Source organism: Hemicordylus capensis, chromosome 2 (genome assembly GCF_027244095.1).
Source record: "Hemicordylus capensis ecotype Gifberg chromosome 2, rHemCap1.1.pri, whole genome shotgun sequence".
NCBI lineage: Eukaryota > Metazoa > Chordata > Lepidosauria > Squamata > Cordylidae > Hemicordylus > Hemicordylus capensis.
The window spans coordinates 74,904,443-74,922,567 of record NC_069658.1 but is presented as its reverse complement, the minus strand read 5'-3'; the positions used below and the strand labels follow the sequence as shown (position 1 = coordinate 74,922,567).

At 42.0% G+C, this 18,125-nt stretch overlaps 1 protein-coding gene and 1 long non-coding RNA gene across 3 annotated transcripts in view; one reads left to right on the top strand and one right to left on the bottom strand.

The window, feature by feature from the left end:
• Positions 1-4,338: 4,338 nt before the first annotated feature.
• On the bottom strand, positions 4,339-17,862 carry LOC128344350 (uncharacterized). Its single transcript, XR_008315808.1, has 3 exons — positions 17,809-17,862; positions 13,988-14,106; positions 4,339-4,474 (listed from the first exon to the last, which is right to left on the bottom strand). It is a non-coding gene; the product is annotated as an uncharacterized LOC128344350 (long non-coding RNA).
• EPB41L4A (erythrocyte membrane protein band 4.1 like 4A) overlaps positions 16,613-18,125 on the top strand; it is a 193,655-nt gene continuing 192,142 nt past the window's right edge. The window contains exon 1 of one of the 2 annotated variants that reach the window (XM_053294290.1): positions 16,613-16,696. The gene's annotated coding sequence lies outside the window, so the exon portion shown is untranslated. The remainder of the gene's footprint in view (positions 16,697-18,125) is intronic. The other variant, XM_053294293.1, reaches the window with a different exon arrangement.

Genomic DNA, 18,125 nt, shown 5'->3' with positions numbered 1-18,125 from the left:
GCAGTTCCAACTGCTCACCTGTGCACAGTGCTGTATTTGCCATGCCGGTGTAGCCCTTTAAAGAGGAATGGAGCCCTGGTGAGCCCCAGGACATATGGGAAGGCATGCAGGCAGCACTGGGAAGAGGTCTATGCGCAAAGGTCTGGAAAGGACTCCACTTCCCAGAGCTCCACATGCATCTTCCCAGACATTGGTGGAACTCTCCCAGGTTCTGTTTCTCTTTAAGGGACACAGTCAGCATGAGAAACAGCACAGCAATGCATACAGGTGAGTGGTCACCAGCATTTGGTGCAAGCAGGGCTGTGCAGGTTCTTCACCTTTTGGAGTTCTTTTGAGAGTGTAAACAAGTGTGTGGATAAAGGTGATCCAGTTGATGTAGTATACCTGGACCAGGCAAATTGATTGAAAGCATCCTCAAGGATAAAATTGTAAAGCACATAGAAGAACAGGCCCTTCTGGGGGAGAACCAGCACAGCTTCTGCAAAGGTAAATCTTGCCTCACAAACCTTTTGAAGTTCTTTGAGAGTGACAACAAGTGTGTGGATAAAGGTGATCCAGTTGACATAGTATACCTGGACATCCAAAAAGCTTTTGACAAAGTTCCTCATCAAAGACTCTTGAGAAACTTAGCAGTTGTGAGATAAGGGGACAAGTACATGTGTGGATTGCTAACTGGTTGAAAGACAGGAAACAGAGGGTAGGAATAAATGGAGAGTTTTCATAATAGAGGGAAGTAAGAAGTGGGGTCTTTTCACAATGGAGGGAAGTAAGAAGTGGGGTCCCCCAAGGGATTTGTACTAGGACCGGTGCTTTTTAATTTATTCATAAATCATCTGGAAGTTGGGGTAAGCAGCAAGGTGGCCAAACTTGCAAATGACACCAAACTATTTAGGGTAGTGAAATCCAAAATGGATTGTGAGGATATCCAAAAGGATCTCCCCAAACTGGGTGAGTGGGCGACAAAATGGAAAATGCACTTCAGTGTTGGCAAGTATAAAGTGATGCACATTGGGACGAAAAACCCCAGCTTCAAGTATATGCTGATGGGATCTGATCTGTCGGTGACTGAACAGGAGAGGGATCTTGGGGTTGTGGTGGACAGCTCGTTGAAAGTGTCAACTCAATGTGTGGCAGCTGGGGAAAGGCCAATTCCATGCTAGGGATTATTAGGAAGGGGATTGAAAATAAAATGGCTAATATTATAATGCCCTTATACAAAACTATGCTGCATCCACACCTGGAGTACTGCGTACAATTCTGGTCACCACATCTAAAAAAAGGACATTGTAGAACTGAAAAAGGTGCAGAAGAGGGCAACCAAGATGATCAAGGGCCTAGAGCACCTTCCTTATGAGGCAAGGCTACAACACCTGGGGCTATTTAGTTTAGAAAAAAGATGACTGCAGGGAGACATGATAGAGGTCTATAAAATCATGCATGGTGTGGAGAAAGTGGATAGAGAGAACTTCTTCTCCCTTTCACATCACACTAGAACCAGGGGTTATCCCATGAAATTGATTGCCGGGAAATTTAGGATCAACAAACAGAAGTACTTTTTCACACAACGCATAATCAACTTGTGAAATTCTCTGCCACAAGATGTGGTGACAGTCAACAACCTGGATGGCTTTAAGTAACTTCTTGGAGGAGAGGTCTGTCGACGGCTACTAGTTGGAGGGCTATAGGCCACCTCCAGCCTCAAAGGCAGTATGCTTCTGAATACTAGTTGCAGGGGAGTAACAGCAGGAGAGAGGGCATGCCCTCAACTCCTGCCTCTAGGTTTCTAGCAGCATCTGGTGGGTCACTGTATGAAACAGGATGCTGGACTAGATGGGCCTTGGGCCTGAGCCAGCAGGGCTGTTCTTATGTTCAGCTTCTGCTATTTGGAGCTGGATGTTTTCCTATGCCTAAAGGGATGCTTTAGCAGCTCTGCCCCACTAGCCCCACCCACAGGCCACGTACAGAGCTTCCAGCTGTTGCATTGAGGGGTGGACAACTCCAGCTGTCCCTCTGGGTCCTAGTATCCACTCAGTTCAGTTCAGTGTTGGGGTGGTTGGTCCTCTTTTGCCCTTTCTGCTGCCTTCAAGATATCCTTGAGCAGCTACCCCTGAAAGACCAACACATTTCTTGGGAAAGTTGCAGAATACAGAGTATCCTGACATATTAAAATAGGACAGATTCTTCACTTTGCAGTCACAGTGATGAATAGCTAGATTTAAGGCAAGAGTGACACCTGGTGTTCAGAACAAAAAGGGGTTTTCTCTCACCCCTGCCTGCCTTGGAAATGACTTGCATTTTACACCTCCTGTTTATCTAGATCTATGATAAACCAACTGAAATCAATGGCTGACATCCTGACTAAATTACTCAACAGAGTCCCATTGAAATTAATAGGTCTTGTCCTTTTGATTTCAGTGGGACTTCTGATGAATAATTTAGTCAGCATGTCAGCCATTGATTTCAGTTGGTTTATCCTAGATCTAGATAAACAGGAGGTGTGAAATGCAAGTCATTTCCTGCTATGTAACACATTTCTTTTCCATCCTTCAGCACATCAGTCCTCTTAGGGCAGCTCACACAGTTTAAAAGGCAAAATACAGCTATTATAAACAACATAAAATCAAGTAACCCCAACAAAACATAGCCAAGGAAACAGCAAATAAAGATCCAGCAGCTACAACAATCACAAAAAGCTGTTAAAAGCTTGGGGAAATAAAATGAGCTTTGTCTGGTGCCAGAATGACATCAAAGTCGGTGCCAGGCAAGCCTCCATGGGGAGACCATTCAACAGATAAGAAGCTACAGCTGGAAAAAACCATCTCCCCATCACCACCTGCCTTGCCTCAGAAAGCAAAAGCACCTGAAGGAGAGCATCTGATGAGGATGACTGCAGAGTCTGGACAGGCTGATTTAAATCACTGGGGGCCTGAAAGAGGCTTTCTTATGTCACAGTTGGTCTTGCATTGGATGTGAATTAGCTGCCCTCTGGCTGCCACTGACTCATCTGATCTTATAGCCTGTGGTGTCATAGAAAGCTTTGCAAGCCTTTGAAACAAAGGCTGGGAACCAGGGGCTAGATAAATGCCACCCCCTTCCCACTGCTTCCCTTTGAGTCCTGAAAAGCCACTGGGGGAGGGACCATCTGGAACATCATCTGATGCACCACAAGAGGCTGCAAAATAAAGAAAAAGAATTGGCAGAGCTCCCATGCATTTGTGGAAGCATTTTAAGTGCCTGCAGGAGGGGATCTTTGGATCCTGGCCAAAATACTTTTCTCTAATGTGACTAGTATATTATTAGTCATTTACAAAAATAGTGCTTTAAACACAATTGAACATTTCACCTTAGCCTTTGGCAGTGCTTTCAAAGTGTGTCCAAAGTTCTTCGTCACAAAGAGAAGGTAAGAATATATGAAGTTTAGAACAAAAATGAGCCCCTGGTATTTATAAAATTAATACTTCAAATTATCCTGGAATGTCATCCTGTAACAAGCAGTTTCATAGGGAAAGTCAGTTACTAAGGTTCATAAATCAAACAAACTGCATGAATGAAACAATTTCTCTAACTACTACCAATCTAGTAAGTCACATAATATAAATTATTAACACCAATTAAGAGTTTTTCTTGTGCTGCAGCATACAGCTTACTTGAAATGACAATAAATATTCCATCAAGAGAACTCTTGGAACAGTTCTGAGGCCTCAGAAATCTCAGATGTAACAAGTAAATCATCTAACTAAAGGTGTGTGTGTGGGGGGGAGATAGATTGAGACATCTTGGCTAATTTCTAGTTCTTCAAGCTGTGGTGGTTTTTTGTGTGCATGCAAAATTTTGGAATTTTGTTGTTCATTTCTGCTTTTCTCCCAACAAACCTATGTACTTTGGGTTTTTCCCACATTTCTAGTTGCTGTTAGTACTTAGTTCTGTGTAAACCTGTTTGTGAATGTTTGTCAAAAGCAATAATTGGAGCTAATCAGAGGATAGGAAATACACTGGCAGTGTGGTGGGGGGAGATGTTTATAAAAATATATAGGCTTTGCTAGTGTGAGGTTAAAGAGTCAGGGGTAGCCTTGCCAGTGTTTAAAAAAGCTTGAGGTGGACTTCTATACCTGGATGAATATAGTAGGAAAACATTCTTTTAAAAAGCAACAGGTGAGGGGATGGGAGGAAAGAGCTTTGTCATTCATCACTATGCCCACAACAATTGTATCATCACAGCTGAAAAAGTGCTCATAATAGCAATGGAGGTGCTACCCTAGAGGAAGAAGGAATCAGTTTTTCTGGCAACAAAAAGTCCTATTTTGAGTGCTGGAAGGAACATGTCGCTTACCTGTATCAGAAGTGCAATCTTGCAGAAAGATGCCTTGACCATACTGCTGAAGAACCATTATTGCTGCATTTCATTTACAATATTTGTTGTAAAGTGTAATATCCAGAGCATGTAATGTTCTTCTGAAACTGACATTCAAGAAAACTAGAGAGGAAAATTTATACGAGAATTAAAGTTGTGCCAAAGATTTATATGCATAAAACAAATATTTTGTTTTACAGTGTTTAGAGTAAATAAATAAGGTTTTGAAATGTCAAATTGTTTAATAGAAATAAGTTTTGAGTGACATCTAGTGGTGTTCCTAGTGGTCTATACTGAAGAATTCAGGTTAAATTGTGAAGCCTAGAGCTTGTAAAAGAAGGCTGAATGTCTAGAAAACATTGTTGGAACAATCCAGCAAAAATGGAAACATCTTCAATCAGATCCTTGTACTCAAAAGCAGAGATGGGTTGACTTCATATTATATCGTCTACTTTTAAAAAACTAGAATCCCCATGGTCTACTGGCATATATTAAATTTACATACATATGAGAATGCATATTCAGAATGTCTTCACAGTTAAGAGAGAAACCACGTTGCAAACCTTTTATTCAAAAGTGGCATCATAAAAGATAATCACCAATCTGTTTTAGGAACTCCTGAATATGCACTCTTCTTTAAGAAGCCCGTTGCTGGGTCAGACCAAAGTCCTTGGATGTGCAAGAAACCCAGCGAAAATCAAGATCTAGGTGGTCCTTGGGTAGTAAACATTGGGCAGTGGTCCACTCCAGCTCAAGGTTTTATTTTGAGCATATGGATCATACTATGAAAGAAATGTATGTTTTCCTGCTTTGGATGTTGAAGCAAAAATAAGGGTTAAGAACAAGTGAGCTCTGCTTTCGTGCGATGCCCACATTATATGTAATGTGACCGTGTTGTCCTTCTCATGGAAACAATTCAAACCTGATTCCTGAAGAGACCTCCTTGTGAAGTTCAGAATAATAACATTAAAACTGTAATACAAACTGCATGGTTTCCCAGAAGAGATGTCTGAATTAGTAACCCTGAATTAGTAACCGGGGAGTAGCAAGGTTGGTGGTGGCCCTGGCGCAAGTTTGGAGGATGGGCCTCTCCTGCCTGATGCCTGCCTTTGCTGCCACTACCACCGCTGCCTCCCTTTGAAGCTCCTCCACAGCCTGCCTTTGTGACCTCCGCCGCCTACCTTCACTGTGGAGCTGGAAAGCAGCCAAGCCCCTGCAGACTGATGATGTCACCAAGTCAGCGTGGCCTGGTGACACAGGGTTGCCCCAATGCCAGGAGAACAGGCTGCCTTAAAGGAACAGACTGTTCTCACTGGGATGGGGCAACTCCACTGGATCAACTCATTGGCTCCAGAGAGCAGTAAAAGGGGCAGGGAAGGTGGTGGCAATTGGCCCTTTTCCTCATGGTGGCTACACCCCTGATTGGTAGGATGCTTTCCGGCTCTTGTTCATTGACTTTCTAGCCTGGGCTCGGCTTAGTGTTTTCTACATGTATTCCTCCACAGGGATCATTCTAAAAGCCCAGGGGCGTAGCAAGAGGAGAGTGGCCCGTGTTCAGAACATTCACAACCCTCCCATTCACCTCCCCCTCACTTCCCCATCCACCAGACCAGGGCTTCTGCAGCATCGGCCACCTGCAGTTGCTGCCACTGCCAGCTGCCTCCTTCTGGGCTTGGCCAAGATGGAAGAAGGATGAACACAGCCTGGCCAGTGCAGCTGAAGGAGGTGGCGGTGGCTGCTCGCCTGGCTGTTTTCATCCCATCAGCCAGGTGTCCAGCTGATGGAAGGAACATAAGAACAGCCCTGCTGGATCAGGCCCAAGGCCCATCTAGTTCAGTATCCTGTTTCACACAGTGGCCCACCAGATGCCTCTGGGGAGCCCACAGGCAAGAGGTATGCGCATGCCCTCTCTCCTGCTGTTGTTCCCCTGCAAGAGGCATCGTGCCTCTGAGAAGAGGATGGGCACCAGGGTGGCCAGAACCTAAGGGGTATATTTGTGGGTCAAATGGGCTGTAAGCCAGAATTTGGCTTAAAAAAAGCCAAATCTGGCCACCTAGATGGGCACAGCCAGGCATGTGGCCTAGGGAGGTGGTTTGCTCTTCCCCCATGTTGTTTTCCAAATTAAACCTCTCCTCTTATACAGTAGCACCAGTCTGGATGTCAGTGTCCATGGCCCTCCCAGTTTAAACTGGGACCATAGAATTGGGAGAGGGTGGGCTTAATTCTTCCCACAGAGCTGCTTTTTGCCTCTTGAGCACAAAACATATAAATGCCATAAAGTTACCAATATGTTCTCCCCTGTGGGGGCAAACAGCATGTTTGAGGGAAAGATTTTTAATTAGGAAAATAGCACAGGGAAATGGGTCAAGCCCACATTTTCACATCATCATTATCCTAAGTCAAACACACACACAGGTGAGATTAATATATATATTTTTTAAATGGTGCAATATTTTGTTTGTGGGTCTGTCATGTCACATTTAATTTTGCCCTTGGTATCACTCCAGTACAACATCTTTTCAAAACAAGAGATGCAACCATGAACCAAAGTTAAGCTTGGGGGAGGGATTTTTAGTGCAAAAATGGCACTGAATGGTACAGGAGGAAGTTTTAAAACCCCCCAAACTGCTCACCACACTTTTGGCCCAGATCAGGGGTCCCTGAAGCTAATTTTTAGATAGAAGGACCACTTCTAGTCCACTTCCTTGTTAAGTCCATCTTCAAAAAAACCTGGTTTAACATCATGAGTAGTTTGGCTCTAGCCACCTAATGGTGCAGCGGGGAAATGACCTGACTAGCAAACTAGAGGTTGCCAGTTCGAATCCCCACGGATAGCAGCGATATAGGAAGATGCTGAAAGGCATCATCTCATACTGCATGGGAGATGGCAATGGTAAATCCCTCCTGTATTCTACCAAAGACAACCACAGGGCTCTGTGGTCACCAGGAGTCAACATCGACTCGACAGCACACTTTACCTTTAGTTTGGCTCTAAGAGGGACAATGGAGCCCCAAATCACCTTAGCATACAGGGGTTTCTCTCTGGAAACCTTAAGTAATCTGTTGCTGCTTGTAGGAATTCTTTGCTATTTCAACTCTATCTAATGCTCAACTTATATGTAAACCAAAATTGCAAAGATACCGTAAGCCTCCAGTGAGTTATTTTTCAGGGGAAAACAGAACATAGGAAGCTGCCTTATACTGAGTCAGACCATTGGTCTGTCTTTTTTTTTTTTTTTTGTCATTTTAAATTGTTATTGGATTTTACAATAGCTTTTACATTCAAATTACATTCATTTATCTAATTCTACACATAAGTAAATATTGGTCCATCTAGCTCATAGTCAACGCTGACTGGCAGTGGCTCTCCAAGGTTACAGGCAGAAGTCCCTCCTAGACCTTCCTGTACATGCCAGGGAGTGAACCTGGGACCTAGATGCTCTTCCACTCATCTATGGCCTGATCCCCTAAGAATCTTACTGTACTCATGTGTAATCTCCCATCCAAATGCAAACCAAGGCAGACCCTGCTTAGTAAAGGGGGCAATTCATGCTTGCTACCACAAGACCAGCTCTTCTCCCTGGCTATGAAGCCTGGCTGTTAAACAAGGTTAAGGGAGTGAGTGGTCCCTTAACCCTGTTTAACTGACTGTGTGTCAGTGCCAGCTGCTTTCAGCCAGTGCTGAGATACTGAGGGGCAGTTGCCTGTCACTGGTGGGATACCCACAATGAACCGCACACTCGTGCTGTGCATTGTGGGGTTTCTGGGGGCTGGGACAATGCGTCCCGTCATTTGCAACTCCATGCTACCAGGGGCAGCAGGTGCACCCAGCAACTGGGACTTGGTTGTCTGTGGAGGAAGTATATATGGTTAATTTTTGTTAAACTTGTATACCTCCTTTCATTAAAGCAATCCAAATGTCAACAGGAAGTAAGCTTCTGTAGCCTTCCTCCCTGCACACCCTCCCACCCTGATCATGAGAAAGGGCCCTAGCACTATACCCTTGGAAGTTCTCATCACTTGAGGTAGTTAGATTAATTGGAAATAGTTTGCAAACATTATTAGCATTTCAAAGCACTGTTTTTAACTCTTAAAGCCCTTTATGGTTTAAGAACTAAACAACTAAAGGGCAACTTGCCTGTTGTTAAGATATTTAATGTTCTTTCTGTGGGTTCCCACATTTGCAGGCTAGGGAGATGCTGAGCAAGACTTTTCTATGGTGATACCCCAACTGTGGAACACTCTCTCGCGAGATGTTTGCCTGGGGCCCACGCTGCTTTCTTTTGAGTACCACTTGAAAATGATCCTATCTGCCTAGGCTTTTAATGAAGGATGATGCTGATTTTATTAATTTTAATGCAGCTCCAATAATACTGCTATGCTGTTGTGCTATTATTTCTTTTGCTATTATTTCTGCTGTGTTCCTGGTGCAGCCCCTTCGGCAGTTAAACTAAAGCTGGTGCTGCTTTCACAGGAGCGCAGCCCCCGCTCAGGAGCTGAACTAGCACCCCCATATCTGATGTCAGACATGGGTGTGTGTGTCGGGGCTGCAAAGTGCAGCCCCTGATTGGGTGCAGCCCAGGTTCTTTGAACCCGTTTGCCCAATGATATCTCTGCCCCTGTCCCCAATAACTCACAGGGACTAGCCGATATGTGAATGCACCCCCTCTATTCCAGAAGAGATTCGAGTTAAAGGCCTTCAAAAGCCCCGTGTGAAAAGCATCCTGGCTAGCTTTACCCATCAGGATCTTTGGCATGTATGGCATAAAATTCAATAAACTCAGTGTGCAAGGATATCTTAATGAATGCAGTCATTTCAGAATTTAATGGACAAAAACAGCTGTCTGAAAACCTTAGACATTAAATGCCAACTATATACTAGCTGGAGTGCAATTTACATTTTTGATGCATGATACTCATTGGCCTTTGCAAACATGAGGAATAACACATTTTTCTATGACATTATCTAATCTTATCTAATTGACTAAAATGAGATGGAGCAATTTCCTTTTTTATGATGACATGCCTTGGTAAACATTGCTGCACATAAGATTAAAAAAATTGAGAGGATGCACTTAGAATTGTATTCATATGACAAATTATGCTAAACCTGTTACAATGCATATAATAAAATAATGAGTATATATACAGTATGTTTAACATAAGATTGCTGTATGTTTAAACATCTTTGTGTGCATGAACTTGGAAAGAAATATTTAAGAAGACACATTTTAAATCACATAACACAATAAGAGAACCATTATTGATTTAGCCATTACCTAACAATGTAAACCATCCTAAAAATATAGAACTTAGTACTCTTCTGTTAAAATCAATGGGAATGAAAATAACTTATTATACTCTTAGTTTTCTGCTGATTAAGTGGCGTCAAGTCGGTGTCAACTCTTATAGACTCTTATCAACTACATAGGTAGATTCTCTCCAGGATGATCTGTCTTCAACTTGGCCTTTAAGGTCTCTCAGTGGTGCATTCATTGCTGTACTGATCAAGTCCATCCACTTGCTGCTGGTTGTCTTCTTCTCCTTTTTCCAAAATGAGCTCTGTTGGTGCAGACCAAAGGTCCACCTAGTCCTACATCCTAGTCCTGCATCCTGCTTCGAACAGTGGCTAGTTAGATCCCTCCAGATAGCACATAAGTTGAGCATGACAACACTAGCCCTCTCCCTCTGTTGCTCTCCAGCAACAGTTCAGAACATAGGACGTGCCTTATACTGAGTCAGACCATTGGTCCATCTAACTCAGTATTATCTACACAGACTGGCAGCAGCTTTTCCAAGGCTGCAGGCAGGAATCTCAGCTCTGTCTTGGAGATGCCAGGAAAGGGCTTGGAACCTTCTACATGCAAGTATTCAGGTGCTCTTCCCAGAGTGGCCCCATCCCCTAAGGAGAATATCTTACAGTGCTCACATATATAGTCTCCCATTCAAATGCAAACTAGGGTGGACCCTGATTAGCAAAGGGGACAATTCATGCTTGCCACCACCAGCTCTCCTCCCATAGACCAGCTCTCCTCCTGTAAGTTATTCCATGGCATATTGCTGGTAAGCCATCTTGGCTAAGAGCCATTGATAAACCTATTTTCCACAAATTAATCTAGCCCCCTTTTGAAACCATCTAAACAAGTGGCTATCGGCACACTTTGTTGCAACAAATTTAATAAATTATGCTTTGTGTGAAGAATTACTTTCTTTTGTCTGTCCTGAATCTCCTGACAGTCAGTTTCATTTTGGGGCAGCTTCACACAACACCTGAAAGTTAGGTGAAGGAAACCAGAGGTTCCCAGAGAGCATAAACTCCCAGTGTGAGCAGCTTCTTCCAGCCATTTCCATGCTGTCCGAACTCAGACAACACAGAAATCAGATTGTCAGTATTGGCTTCCTTCGACTTGTGGTCATCCTATATTCAGCTTCACACGGCCACCTGCAATGAAGGCAGAAGGAACCTGACATTGACAAACCAACATTTCTGAGTTTGGACAACATGGAAATGGCTGGAAGTAGCTGATCAAGCTGGGATTATGTGCTCCCTGGAAACCTCCAGTTCCTTCCAGCTTACTTTCAGATGGTCATGTGAAGCTCCCCATAGGATAACTCCAAGATCTAACATTATATACTTCTTGATCCTCCTCTTTTTCCATATCATCCATAATTTTATACACCTCTATAATGTGTGCTCCTCACTTCATTGTGGTTTCTCCCCCTCAACTAAGTAGTTCTGCAACCTTCCTCATAGCAAAAACAACAAAGAGGTTTGTGGCAGTTTAAAGACTAATAGATTTATTGTGGCATACGCTTTGGTGAGCTAGAGCATTTGATGAAGTTGGCTGTATTCCATGGAGGCTTATGCCACAAAAAATTTGTTAGTCTTCAAGGTAGCACAAGACCCTTTGTTGTTTGTGCAGCAACAGGCTAACATACCCCCCTGGAACTCAAAAGGACTTTTACACACAGTAGGTTTTACAGCGAGTTTACAGGGAGGCTTTGCTGCTAACTCAAAGTTGTACCAAAAAACTGCCGCAAATAGTGGATTTTTTTGCCCTGGATATAGATTGGGCTACACTGTAATGCACAGTGAAAAACCCAAATTGTTTGTGAACTGCTCCCCAATAACTCACAGGGACTTCGGAGTAAATCTAGCCAATATGTGAATGCACCCCCTCCATTCTGGAGGAGATGCTAGTTAAAGGCCTTCAAAAGTCCCGTGTGAAAAGCTTCCAGGGATTATACATGAGACTTTCAGTCCAGTCCTATGTATGCTTTATCTGAAATAAGTCCTGCTGAGTTCAGTGAGACTTCTAGGAACATAGGAAGCTGCCATATACTGAGTCAGATCATAGGTCCATCTAGATCAGTATTGTCTATGCAAACTGGCAGCAGGCGGCTTCTCCAAGGTTGCAGGCAGGAGTCTCTCTCGGCCCTATCTTGGAGATGCCAAGGAAAGAACTTGGAACCTTCTGCATGCAAGCATGCAGATGTTCTTCCCAGAGTGGCCTCATCCCCTAAGGAGAATATCTTACAGTGCTCACATGTCTCCCATTCAAATGCAAACCAGGGTGGGCCTTGTTTAGCAAAGAGGACAATTCATGCTTGCTACCACAAGACCAGCTCTCCTCCCATAAATCCGCTTTCCTCCCATTATTATGCTTGGGTAAGTCTCATTGCAGGGATTGCAGGCTAGAATCCTATAAACCATACTTGAGAGTAAATCCCATTGAACTCAGACTTCTGTTTAAGCATGCACTGGATCAAGCTGGACAGCAGGGAGATCGGTTTCCCCCACTGAAAATATTCTATGTCCCCTCCCCCACCTCCTGCCCCAGGAACTGAGCTTTTGGAGAGAAGATGGTGTTTTAGCTGGTACTTTTAAATGATTTTCTAAATGTTTTTTTTTTTACCTCTACAGTTTTCTAAAAGTAAAAGCACCATCCATTTAAAAAAAAGAAAAAAGAAAATTGTTAATTTTCTAGTGTATCATGCATGGCTACATTTTTAGGTGCTACAAAGCAGCTGTGTAGAAAATCATTAGCTCTGGGCATAAAAAAATCACACAGATGAGGTTTCCTCTTAGATATATGGCATAATCACCATGCTGTGAGGAAACAAACATTTATTTGCAGATGTACAATGTTTTCTGGCCTGTGGTGATCAGTAGGCATATCTTTCCCAGTTCTCAAGATGAAGAGTTAATGGTTTCTTTCAATAGCCTCTTTCAAAATAATTGCACTAAGAATGGACGATATAGTATGGGATACTTTTTCTCTTGTTCCAGAGCCAAGGATATCTGGCATTGATTTCTATGATCATGTATCAACCTTTACCTTTTTGAAGTCAGGGGATTTTATTTTTTTTAAGTCTATGGACTGAGAATGCTTCAAAGCCAGTATAACAGTCCTCTTTAGGAAATAGACTCACAGGCTAAGTGTAGTTTGCAAAATGCTGAAGTTTTCAAAGCCAGAAGTTATTCCTGGAGTTATCCTCCTTCCACAAAAACCTATGTGCACAATACCTATCCATCCATCTCTCCAACATTGTCCTCCATAAGTCTAACCAATAAAAACAAATCCACATATCAGAAAATCAGCCCTGGATTATAGCAACACAAAGTTGATTTGGGTTGAATGTAAATTTAACTGTGTTATGGTGTGACACATTAGGGATCCTCAATGTTGGGCCCCCAGATGTTAGTGGACTTCAACTCCCATAATCCCATGCCCCAGTGGCCTTTGGTTGGGGATTATGGGAGTTGAAGTCCATTGACATCTGGGGGCCCAGCGTTGAGGATCCCTGAATAATTAAGCTATGCTGGATGAAAAGTGGATTTTCCTGGAGCCAACATAAGGATCTGATAACACTGTCACCATGTTACCCCCCAGGTTATGTGTTTTTCATATGTCACAAAATCAGCTGGGGAAGTATTTAGTGTTGGACCAAACTGAGCTTTATTGAATGCATTGTGCAAGTAGGGATAGATTCTTGCTTCTTTCATTCTACTAGTTAATAAATAGCCACTCAGTGATCCAAACTTCTTCTGCTAATTGTACATGGCCCTTGACATGCCATTGGAAGCAAACATCAGAGCTAGCAGGCTGAGTATGTAGAGCCATCAATAAAACGTTAACTCTTGCCAGAAGCTCTTTAAAGGTGTATAGAGCTTCCAAAAGCATTCCACAATGACCACAAAGTCTGGGCAGGTGTGAAGTGCCTGTGCTCGCTGCTTCATGTCTCCCTGGCCACACGTGGGCTATATTGCCACACAAGCAGCTCTATGCAGTTTTATAGCCAGCAGCTATGGGCAAACACAATATTTTTAAAGGCAAAGGTGAATATGTGGGAGAGTGGGGAAAACTATATTATGCAATTTGTATTCCAGACATGTTGTGGGGAATGGTTCCAGTGAGAGGTATATTTTTGATATATGAATTCCTGCATATATATTTAACAAAGGACTATAGATGGTTGACATTATAGAAGGACAAATAGGATCTGCAACGAGACATTGCAGTGTCCTGTATCTTTAAATGCCAATCAAGAACCAGAGTCCTGTAATGCTGTTCAGGCCTTGTAGGGAATGGGAATTGCAGGGGGATAAAGGTGTGTGTGTGGCAGGGGAACTACCTTCTTCCTCTCCTATTCATTCGACCTTCTTCTCTTGTGCCAGGCATACAGCTCTAGACCGTCAGAACTGCCACTGGCCATGAATCTGCACAATTCATTGCAGGAAGGGAGAAGCTTGTCTGGAGAATAGGAAACAGATTTAACATATGTAACTTTGCCTTTCAGTTATTATTTTTGAATTCTTCCTTTAGTCAGCAATACAATCTATAAAAGTGCTGAATAACAGCCACTCAAATACTTTTGAGAAAATTTGCACATTCTTGACTTCTTAGAAACAAAGCAAGCTTTGTGACAAAAAGGTAGGATTTATAGATTCTAAAATACTTTTCAGATTTAACTGATTTATTGCAACTTTGCCTGTCAGTTAATGGCATATTTAAGGATAATGAAATTTTAAAATGGCACCATTCATAATTCTTTGCAGTTATATTTAGGATTTCATTAATTACAGGGCTGCAGAATGTCCCAGAGACCTCAATGGAAAACATACACATATATAGTATATCCCACAAACAGTTTAATAACTGGATGTATATATATTGAAAAGTCATAAAAAATGAAATGGCATTTTAGCTATGTGCTTTTGGTAAGGAAGTAATCTACAGAAAATGTAACCCTGATCATAAACTGTACACACAGCACAACATAAAGTATTCATTGCAATGTGCCTGCAGCTAAAGTTTCATATATTCATCTATATTTAACAGCACACAGAAGTGACAGGTCAAACTGGCAGTTGTATGAAAATATGAAAATGACAACTAATGAAAATGTGTTTCTCTTTAAGAATATCTGAGGGTTTGTAAAATCATATTGACTAATCAAGATGTATATCAGTTGTAGCTCCCTGCCTTGAAATACTTTGAAATTAATCCACTGTAATTTGCTCTCTGCTAATATCAGCAGATATTAAGACACTAACACCTTCCTTTGTACATAGTATGTATTAGCAGGAATAAAGCTGGATTTTAGTGCTCAACCCCCAGTGTTCCCTCTAACATGGATTTCCAGATGTTGTTCACTACAGCTTCCAACATCCTCAGCTGCAATGGCCTTTGGCTTTGGGTTATGGGAGTTGAAGTCAACATTTGGGAATTCCTGTTAGAGGGAATACTGCAACCCACTTTCCCTTCAACACCCCAAACTCTACAGGCATATGTAATTAAAAGTTGCTGTCAATATCCAACATTGTGTTGATTTCTAAAACATGATAGAACAATTGGCACAAGAAGGCTTAGAAATGGGGAATTCAGTGATGATGTTGAGATTTGGGCTAGGCTGGAGTAGCAGCTCCTGATTTGCTGTTACTGTATTTACCTGAATCCAAGACTAGGTTTCCCCCTGAGTTATTTGTTGTTAGGAAATTGGGGGATCATCTTAAATTCACAGTCCTTTTTGGGTAAATATAGGTATAACCTCCATTTAACTTCTATTTTTAAGGGAGTCGTCTTAAATTCAGTGTTGTCTTCTATTCAGGTAAATATGGGTATAATGGTATAATGAACAGGAGATGCCACATAAATGTCTCTAGTTATACTTGCAATGGAGACTACTAAGATTCTACCAAGATTTTTGATATAATAATCCAAACTACTGTTCAAGTCAGTAAACACTAGCAATCAGTTCAGCTGACCAAATTCATCAAAATGCATTGAACTTCTCCATTAGCACTAAAGGATCAGGAACCCCAAGCTTTATATTCCTCCACACTGTTACCAAATGAAAGTTATTGATTTCTCTTTAGCAAAGGCATTTTTTTCTTGTTTTGAATTGGAGGCTCCAAATGATAAGAAACCAGTCACCTTTACTGACCTTGTACTCCACTAGTCTTGTTAATGACTTGTGCCTTTCCCCTACTTATTTTTATGCTTTTCTGTTGTTAACTTAGATGCATTTCTAACATGGAATAATTCTTCCTTTGCCCTTCTGAAAGCACTTCAACACCTAGGAGGCTAATTCTGTGTCTCTGTGCTCTGCTCCTGGATCAGATTCATTGATCACAATCGTTCAGCATCACAGGTCCTGACATTGTGCTGGCAGGGGACAGGTACTAGCCAGTCTCTATTCCCTCAGATCCTTTTCTGGCATAAAGGAGAGAAGCAGATCTGTCATTTGCACTGGGATACAGTGATGGGAAGGAACCATGAAAGCTGTCTTCTACTGCTCAGGAAGGATTCCTGCTATTCCTTACTTTCTCAAAAATGGCGGTGGAAAGGAGACTTTTGATGAGGAAATCTTTGTGCTGCTGCTGAGTGTCCTGTTCAACAGAGGGCTGGGAGCACTCTCACTGGCAAGCGGATTTGTATTTGCCTGGCTTAAGAAAATATAGTAAGTTTCCAAAAAAAAAAAAAAAAAAAGCTTCCAAAAATATTGGTGCCCTGTTTTTATGATACTTTATTCTACCAACTTGGCATTTATTCAGGGGCGTATCTAGGGTAGGGCAGGCAGGGCACGTGCCCCGGATGCCACTTGAAGGGGGGGCGCCATTCTCTAAAATTAAAAAAAAATTAAAAATGGTCGCCGAAAACAAAATGGCCACTGCACATGCTCAAATGGCCTCTGTTTTTAGTGGCCTTTAAAAAAAATTAAACAATGGCTACAACACATGCTCAAATGGTCCCTGCGAGGCCCTAGAAGCCAGCATGGGGAGGGGGAACCTTTGCAGACCCTCCCAGCCTTTAGGAAGCACCCCAAAGGGCTACACTACAGGTAAAAAATAATAACATAAGTCACTGTACACATATTTAGTTTGGAACTAGGTACAGAGAATCAGGGCTTGTGAAAACTGAGCTGAAGCTTATAAGCTAGGATTGTATTCATTTGCTCTTACTTTGCTTCTTGTGATAAGTGAGTTAAATGTGATGTCTTAATAATATGGCTATTAATGGTGAGTTTGTCTTTGAATCAGTGTGAAATCCTTAGTATTAAGACCCACTGGGAGTTCCTTGTTCTCCTTCTCTCATTTTAACTGTCTTTCTGAAATACTAGAATATATTACAAGCTGTGACACAGTTTACTCTGCATATCTTTTAATTATTTTCAGAGTAGCTGGGAAACGCCAAATTTTCCATTTATTTTTAAAACTTATGTAATAGTGATGCTACAATGCATAGTAGAGAATTAGAACAGGTATTTCTGTTTAGTCTTCCAAGTATACCTCCACATAGTATTTGGGTATTTCATGAGCCCCAGAATACTGAAATTTGTAGTTTTCCAGCATTTTTTTGGTCTGGCTACGTCCATTGCTAAATAGTTTTTGAAATATTAAAAGATTAACAAGCTTGACTTGCATTTTTCAGCTGATATTATGTTAAAGTTATCTGAAAAATGGGTGTCAGATGTTTGGACAGGGGGCGCAATTTCAGTGCTTGCCCTAGGCGCTATTTTCCCTAGATATGCCTCTGCATTTATTCTATGCATAATTTAAGGAGAGGTTTTATGAAAATATGAAAATGACAACTAATGAAAATGTGTTTCACTTTAAGAATATCTGAGGGTTTGTAAAATCATATTGACTAATCAAGATGTATATCAGCTGTAGCTCCCTGCTTTGAAATACTTTGAAATTAATCCACTGTAATTTGCTCTCTGCTAATATCAGCAGATATTAAAACACTAACACCTGCCTTTGTACATAGTATGCATTAGCAGGAATAAAGCTGGAATAACAAGCTCACAGTTGCATTGTAAGTTCTTAAATCTGTAGTTTGGCCCCAAGTAAAATAAATTTTACATTTGCAAAGGAGAGAGATGAGTCCCTTTTCCCCATGTATACTCTGAGGTTGGTTTTCATAGATTTTGAGAAAAGTAATTTCCATTACCTTCGGCTCACTCTCATAATGAAGTTTTTTCAAATTTGCAAGCAGGAGTCTCTCTCAGCCCTGTTGTGGAAATGAGAGGAAGGGAACTTGGATCTTTTTGCACAGGGGTGTAGCTATAATTGAGGGGATGGGTTGGGTTCAAAAATCCCCAGCCTTCCAGCTCCTGAGGCCCCCCCCCCAGCTCCACTCCTCCCCATTTTCTTCTTTATTTCCCTCACTCTGGGGGCCTCCTGGGGAAGAGAGCTGAACACGTTCCCTTCTCCCTAGCTACGCTTCTGCATGCAAGTCTGCAAATGCTCTACCCAGCATGGCCCCGT